Source organism: Bison bison, unplaced genomic scaffold, assembly GCF_000754665.1.
Source record: "Bison bison bison isolate TAMUID 2011002044 unplaced genomic scaffold, Bison_UMD1.0 scf7180017864325, whole genome shotgun sequence".
NCBI lineage: Eukaryota > Metazoa > Chordata > Mammalia > Artiodactyla > Bovidae > Bison > Bison bison.
Genome location: NW_011494897.1, coordinates 6935493 through 6943942, shown reverse-complemented (window position 1 = coordinate 6943942; position 8450 = coordinate 6935493).

Below are 8450 nucleotides of genomic sequence, written 5' to 3'. Positions count from 1 at the left end.
TGTTGGGAAGATCCCCTAAAGAAGGGCATGGCAACCCACTCCAATATTGTTCCCTGGAAAACTCCATGGACAGAGGAGCCTGGTGGGCTATGGTCCCTAGGGTCGCAAAGAGTTGGACACAACTGAAGCATGCACACACGCACATATTTACAATGAAATACTATTCAGCCATAAAGAACAATGAAATGATTCTACTTGCAGCAACATAAATAGACCTAGAGATTCTCATACTGAGTGAAGTAAGTCAGAGAGAGAAAGACAAATATCATATGGTAGTGCTTATATGTGGAATCTAAAAAGGGGGTATGAATGAACTTATCTATAAAACAGAAATAGAATATAGAAAATTTCTACAGATGTATAAAACAAACATGATTATCAGGAGGTAAGCAAGAAGTGATAAACTGGGAGACTGGGATTGACACATGCACACTACTATATCCTAAATAGATAACTAATAAGAACTTACTGTATGACACAAGCAACTCTACTCAGTACTCTATAATGGTCTGTATGGGAAAAGAATCTAGAAAAGAGTGAATCGAGTGTGCTGATTCACTTTGTACACCTGAAATTAACACAACATTGAAAATCAGTTGTACTACAATAATCTTTTTTTAAATAAAATGATCAGTGTAAGTGATTTTAGAACAAAGTAGAATTTTTACATGAATTATTCCACTAAAGCTTTATACAGGTTCTACCAGAAGTATGGTAAATATACAAGGATAAAAGATTTATTTAGTATAATGAGTCACTACATATACACACATTGCCACATGTGTATATTTAACACATATTATATAACTATATTGGTACTGAGAAGAATTATAACAATTTAGTGAAATATATTTCATTTCAGAATCAAATTTCTATATATTTTTGGAATGCATTACTATCTAGAAAATATGTACTCCAGATTTGCAGTATTTCTCTTAAATTTGGTTGTTCTACAACTTGAACTTGCCCAAAGGTAGAGCCATGTGCATATTTTTATAAGTAAATTATCATTTAGTTAAATACAGTATTATAGTCTTCTTTAGATAGAACTTTTAAATATTGACTATTTTGAATTAATATATACTGCTGCTGCTAAGTCGCTTCAGTCGTGTCCAACTCTGTGCAACCCCATAGACGGCAGCCCACCAGGCTCCCCCATCCCTGGGATTCTCCAGGCAAGAACACTGGAGTGGGTTGCCATTTCCTTCTCCAATGCATGAAAGTGAAAAGTGAAAGTGAAGTCGCTCAGTCGTGTCTGACTCTTAGCAACCCCGTGGACTGCAGCCTACCAGGCTCCTCCACCCATGGGATTTTCCAGGCATACAAATTAATTATTCTAAATCTACAAGTTTTTAAGAGCACAGACCCTTAATAAATTTTATGTAGGGTAGGAATGAATCAGTTCAAAAGAAAGCAAGATTTAATAGCTTTGGCTCAATAAGTGTTTGAGATGATAAATTTTTAGAGAGAAATGAATGGTTAATTTTCTGAGCCTCAAAATAATATTTTGTTATCTTGTGCAGTAGATACCATTCTGAATATCAATAATGTTTTAAAGCTGTTTAAGTTGATGATAAGCTTAAAATGTAAATTTATGTAGTAATGAGAGAATTATTTGTGTAAGAAATGCAGCAAATTTGAAGTAATATAAAACCAGGACAAGCTTTTAGAAAGGATGAGAACCCTAGTGGGGTATGGTTTTGGACACTCTCTATTCATGCTGATGGGATGAGAAACTATTATTATCCTTGCTAACTAAGATTGTGATAACAAGATCATCCTTTCTTCCTCAGATTTTTTCCTTCTGTTTTTAATTATAATTTAGTTTTTCCAAGCTATTAGCCACTATGTACTATCATACAAATTAGTTCATAAAATTAAGCTATAAAAGAGGGTATTTAATTTTTTTGACACATAACAGTTACCTAAATAGCATTCTACTCCTAAAAATGTCAGATAAATATTCTTTAGCTATGGCACAGTGATCAAAAATCCATTCCTTAATATAAAATCTGAATAATTATGTGCTATAAGATGTGAGAAGTTTACTCTAGCTTTCACCCTATAATTATACAAGAACTCCACAAAAAAACATCCTATTCCCCATACGCAAAAATTCTCTAAAACACTGCTTCTTAAAAGTCTGGTCTGCACGTTAGTAGAAGACTGAAAACTAATACAGTTCATGACAAGATCAATAGGTTATTTGGGAGTAAGTGTTTAGGAACTTATATTGCAATATGGCATTGCTAAGACATCTAAGAATGTCATTTTAATTGCCTGGGTATTCATTTTTATTTATTGATTTTTAAGGTCTTTTTCTCTTTGGGGTGGGGGGACAGATAATTTGAGAGGTACAGGGGTGGTACTTATCTTTGCATCTTTGGGCAAATGATTTAATGGCCAAACGATTTAGTAGCAAAAAAATGTACTTATTATATTCAGGACACTATGTCATAATGAATACCAGATAATTCTCTAGTAATGGAAAAATCTAAGTGAATATACATTAATTCTTAAATGATCTTGAAGACAGTAATTACATAATTTGTTTGATCCAGTTCTAGGTTAGTGGACCCATATCACTAAGATTAATCTCTCTCTTTTCTTTCTTCTTTCTTTTCTTTTCCTTTTTTTTTTTTTTTCTGACAGACTCTAACCATTTGGCTTTGGTGAATATCTATAATTCATATTTATTAGTAACTTTATGTAACACTGAAATAAGCTCTTTTTATGTAATGCATCTAATTAAAATGCCTGAGTGTATTTCAGCTGTGATTCCACACTGATGTCTACTCTGACTACATCATGTTCTTAGTTCTTGGGTCATCTCTTCAAGAAGTTGGTGGTCCCTCGAATCACACGAAAGTGTTTCTCTGGTATCTGTGGATTAATTTATCTAGGCTCAAATCAGAAGAAGCACTGCTTCATGTACATAGATACAGCTCCAACTTCCTACATAGCACAGAGACTCATAAAGCTATTGGTCTGCTCAGAAAAAGTCCATGTTACAGCAAAACAGAATCTCCTAAGACACTCAGATGTGGCCATTGGACCCCAAGCATGATCATTCAGAAATGCAACCTCTTACAAAAGTTTTAGTAGTCTGAATTGGACCGTTCCTTTTTACTTTAGGTAAATCTGCTTTATCAGTAATTAGACTTTCCTTTCTTCCAAAAAAATAAAAATGATCATTGGATGTCATGAAAAATGATCTTGAGAAATTTGTTAATCCCCAAATTCATAAGGACCACAAAACACACACTTTTCTCACATAGATGTAGAAAAAAATCTATGGTATGCATAATTGTAACCTGAGGTTTTGTGAAATATGATACTTTTCCCCCTTCCAGCACAAAAATGCTATGAAACAAGGAAGGAAGAGTTACTGTGCCACGATAAAATGCAATTTTCTGCAAGCTTATGTGAAAGAGGATTTTAGTCTTAATTTTTAGTAAAATGGGACCAGAAGGGCCAAAAGCAATCAAAATGCCTGCTGCATTTTCAGAATCACAAAGCTTGACTGTTTTCAACTCTGTCTCCAGCTCCTCCTTGAATACATGTCTTCTCCAAGGCATTTTCTTCTAGTCCAGAGCAGTCCTCTGTGTTGACCACTTGCCCTGACCTAGAATATTTCACCTCTAGGATTTTTGATTTACATTCTCAAGAGAAATTGCTTTTGCAATGGCATGGTTATTAGACGCAGACGCTTCCAAGTTCACATTTTCAAAAAAATAATACTTGTAGAAATACTCAAATCTAGCATTCTGATAGTAAAGTTCAGTTGTGTTGGCATAACAGAGGCTTCACTACGTATTACTCCACATAAATGTTTCTACAGGCTTCTTCCCTTCAAAATAAACTTTCCTTAAGGATTGGGAGTTTGGGATTAGTAGACGAAAGCAAGCTATTACCTATAGGATGTATAAGCAACTACTGCATAGCACAGGGAGTTACATTCAATATCCTGTGATAAACCATAATAGAAAGGAATATGAAAAATAACGTGTATATATACGTATAACTGAGTTTTCTATACAGAAACAATTAACACAACACTTAAATCAACTATACGTCAATTAAATATGTTTTTTAAAAAAATCCCATCTCCTTGCAATGTGACATATGTCTTATACATGCCTTCACACTGTATTAACCACCTTTCAAATTCCCTAAACGTGTACCTCTTACTGGGTAAGCAACTTCTTTCACTGGCTAGAGGACCTATGCTAAGTCGCTTCAGTCACATCCAACTCTGTGCAGCCCCATAGACGGCAGCCCACCAGGCTCCCCCGTCCCTGAGATTCTCCAGGCAAGAACACTGGAGTGGGTTGCCATTTCCTTCTCCAATGCAGGAAAGTGAAAAGTGAAAGTGAAGTCGCTCAGTCGTGCCCGACTCTTAGCGACCCCATGGACTGCAGCCTACCAGGCTCCTCTGTCCATGGGATTTTCCAGGCAAGAGTACTGGAGTGGGGTGCCATTGCCTTCTCCGAGAGGACCTATAAAAATGGTTTTATCAATTGCCCTGTTTTTTTTTTGCCACACTGCCCAGCTTACAGGATCTTAGTTTCCTCACCAGGCACTGAACTCAGGCCACTGGCAGTGAAAGCACAGACCATCATGGAATCCCCTTAATTGCCTTCTCTTCTTCCTACTTAAAGTGGAAAATCAATTTTCTCTCATACTATATTTTAGCCACAGGTAGTTTTGACATCCCCCTATTTATTTTCTGTAGTCTTGGGTCATACCTAGCTTTAGTTCATTTAGCCTCTCAAGCAATCATCTACTGTCCATAAGTGGAAGATGTGGGTCCACCTTAAATTACCCCCAGATTCTTGCCAGACACAAATGAAACCTGCTTGTTTCTAAATGTCAGTTAAATAAAAAATTCAAGATTGGTTACTCCTCTACTCTTACTACTTCTTGTCCTAAGTTCTTGAAACTGAAGCTTATGCTGAAGTCCTGTCTCTCTGAGATGACTCTTGCTATTTTAAGACCTTACACAGGCTGCCGAAAACTCTATTACTGAGTCTCATGGTCACAACACCAGCTCTCAGGTATCGTTTCCCAAAGCACCGCACTGACACTGTTCCCTCTTTCCTAAAGGTGGATTTCTCTCTCTCATCATATATATACATCCCCTGGAGGAGGGCATGGCAATCCACTCCAGTATTCTTGCCTGAAGAACCCCAGGGTCAGGCGGGCTACAGTCCATAGGGTTGCAAAGAGTCGGACACAACTGAAGAGACTAAGTATGCATACACACACACACACACATATATCTTTCTCCCTTTCTCTCTCTTCTTTCCTTTCAGTCTTGACTGTTTTCTCTTCCAGAAAAAGCCCTACATCTATGAACCCTTACATCCATGGTCTGAGCTCTGGTTTCCAGCTGAGATAATCCCTTTTCTAGGTAACAGGTTTCCCTGGTGGCTCAGATGGTAAAGAATCTGCCTGCAACGTGGGAGACCTGGGTTCGATCCCTGGGTTGGGAAGATCCCCTGGAGGAGAACATGGCAACCCACTCCAGTATTCTTGCCTGGAGAATCCCCATAGACAGAGGAGCCTGGCAGGCTACAGTCCATGGGGTCATAAAGAGCCAGACAGGACTGAACACCTAAGCACAGGTAACAGGTAATTTACTATTTCAGTGAATTCCTTGCTTGACTGCCAAGGAATGCTCTGTGGGCCCATCCTGGTCCACTCTAACAGCTCTGTATAACTTCAGATCTCAGGAGGAAATCTTGAGGCAAGATTTTTACTTCTAAGATTTTGCTGATATCCTCTTCAGCAACCAGCTTTGCAAAGGAAGAGTACTTGGAAACATGGTGCAAGCAAAAGTAATGGTCGAGATGTTATAAAGGAGTGAAAGGGATAACCAGGATAAGAAAGGTCAAATGATATATTTGGAAGATAAGTTTGCCTGGGACATTTGTTTAGGGATTTATTTAGAGAGAATGTCAAAAAGCAACATAGACAATAACTAAAATATGATGGGATGAACAATTTCTTGCCACCATAGCCCATGTCTTCAACCTTAGGCCTCCCCATGAAGAGAATCATAAATCTCTACGACCTGGTCGTGTGCTAAGTAACTTCAACCCCAGCATCCTTGCAGTTTCACAAGTGGTAGGGAAGAGGCCCAAATAGACAGCCCCCCAGGAGTCAAATGTGGAAACTGCAATGCAATGTACTCATTTACAGGAATATAGAAGAGAAGACAGTGGATCTATAGACAGCTTGTGTGGGTAAAACAAATGAGTAATTAAAATGTGCTGCAATAGGAATGCTAGAAGAGAATCTGGGAGGAAGACATAACTCAAGATAAAGAAAGAGATATACATGAAAGCTTTCTGTGAAGAGATATTTGGATAAAGTTTTAAAGAAATCATGCCAATAAGAAGGGGATGAGGAACTCAGCCAGTGTGAGAACATGGACTTGAGTGACTGAGGAGGTGTGGCACGTAGTCTGGCATTTTGACATTTATTTCTGGAACACAGGTTGAGTTTGAAGGATCAGAGTTTGGAGAGATATGCTGGGTCCAAATCCCAAGGGATCTTTAGTGCCAAGTTAAGGAATTTGATGTTTCCTTTTTGAAACTAGGAGACATGATCTGCTTTGCATTCTTGAAGACAATTTTAGTAACATTGTTGAGAATAATTTGTAGGGAGGTTATGATCAAAGGCTGAGAATTGGGTATGAATTTATGCAGCCTTTTAAGTGAGAGATGATGAAGGTCTAAATGAAATCTTCAACAAGGGGAAATTAAAAGAAAGACTTAGTGATTGTTGGATATTAGATGTAAGGAAAGAGAGATATATTCAGTTTCCTGCTTTGGGAAACTTGCATAGACAATAAATAATTCCAGTTATCAATAATGAAAATATAAAAGGAAAATCAGGATGAAGTGGGATGGGGGAAATAGGCTTGGTTTGGTACATGCTGAATTTGAAGAACAGTTTCATCTTTATCTAGGAATATTCAGCGGGCCATTAGAAGCATGTAATTGGAATTTCAAAGAGAGGTACCATGGTGGAAGTTGAGAATTTTGAAAGGATTTGATTACTCAGGCAATGTTGTAATTTAAAAACAGGAACCATACAGAACAACTCTTAAGAGTCAGGTAGATGGAGAGTGCAAAATCAGAACTGACCACACAAAGTAGGAAATGAACTGGAAGAAGTTATCCTGAGACACTGTCAAAGACGGGAAACAAGTAAGTAAGGGAATTGCTTTTATTCAGGCTTTTGCAATAGGGAGAGAATTTCAGATCCAAAAATCAGTGCTTTTTGCCTTAGATTTTATAGGGAGGAGATAGGGTGATTTACAGTTTGAAGACGTATATGTGGCCTTAAAGGAGATTATGTATAATTATAATCACAAAGTGCAATGTCACTGAGATCAAGGAAGAAAGAAGTGATAAGAATGAGTTGGTGCTTATTAGTTAGACTAATTTAAATGAAACCAGAAAAATCCTTTCCCCAAATAGAGAAGTGAGCCCGGAAAGAGTAGTTTGAGAACAGTGAATACACAAGTCAGATAACATGTGATATGCAATATCAGCAATATTGAGAAGTCACATATCATTAACGCACATTTGCTTGTGTTCTTATAAAGTGAAAGTCGCTCAGCCATGTCTGACTCTTTGAGACCTCATGGACTATACAGTCCATGGAATTCTCCAGGCCAGAATACTGGTGGGTATCCTTTCCCTTCTCCAGGGGATCTTCCCAAACCAGGGACTGAACCCAGGTCTCCTGCATTGCAAGCGGATTCTTTACCAACTGAGCCACCAGAGAAGCCCTTTTCTTATAAATGTATACTATCTATAAATTATTGCAAAGGGATAGAGTTACTCAGTGTTTCAGAACCAAGGGAAGATGTTGCCATGCTTTGTAAGCAGAAGGAAAATAGTGGGTGGAAAACAAGAGATTAAAAATAGTAGGACTTCCCTGGTGGTCCAGTGGTTAAGAATATGCCTATCAACATGGGGGACATGGGTTCAATCCCTGGTCTGGGACGTTCCCACATGCTGTGAGGCAACTAAGCCCATGTGTCACAACAACCAAAGCCCGTGCACCCTAGAGTCAGCGTTCTGCAACAAGAGAAGCCACCAGGAAGCCTGAACACCGAAACTAGAGAGTAGCCCCCGCTGGCCACAAGTAGACAAAGCCCACATGCGGCAACAAAGAGCGTGGGCACTGCAGCGAAGATCACACAGCCATACGCAAGATAAAAATGTCTTCAAAAATACTGCTGCTTCAAAATTTTTAATTTGTAATAAAAACTTTGATATGAATCTAAAGGAGATCAGTTCTGGGTGTTCATTGGAGGGACTGGTGCTAAAGCTGAAACTCCAATACTTTGGCCACCTCATGCGAAGAGTTGACTCATTGGACAAGACTCTGATGCTGGGAGGGATTGGGAGCAGGAGGAGAAGGGGACGACA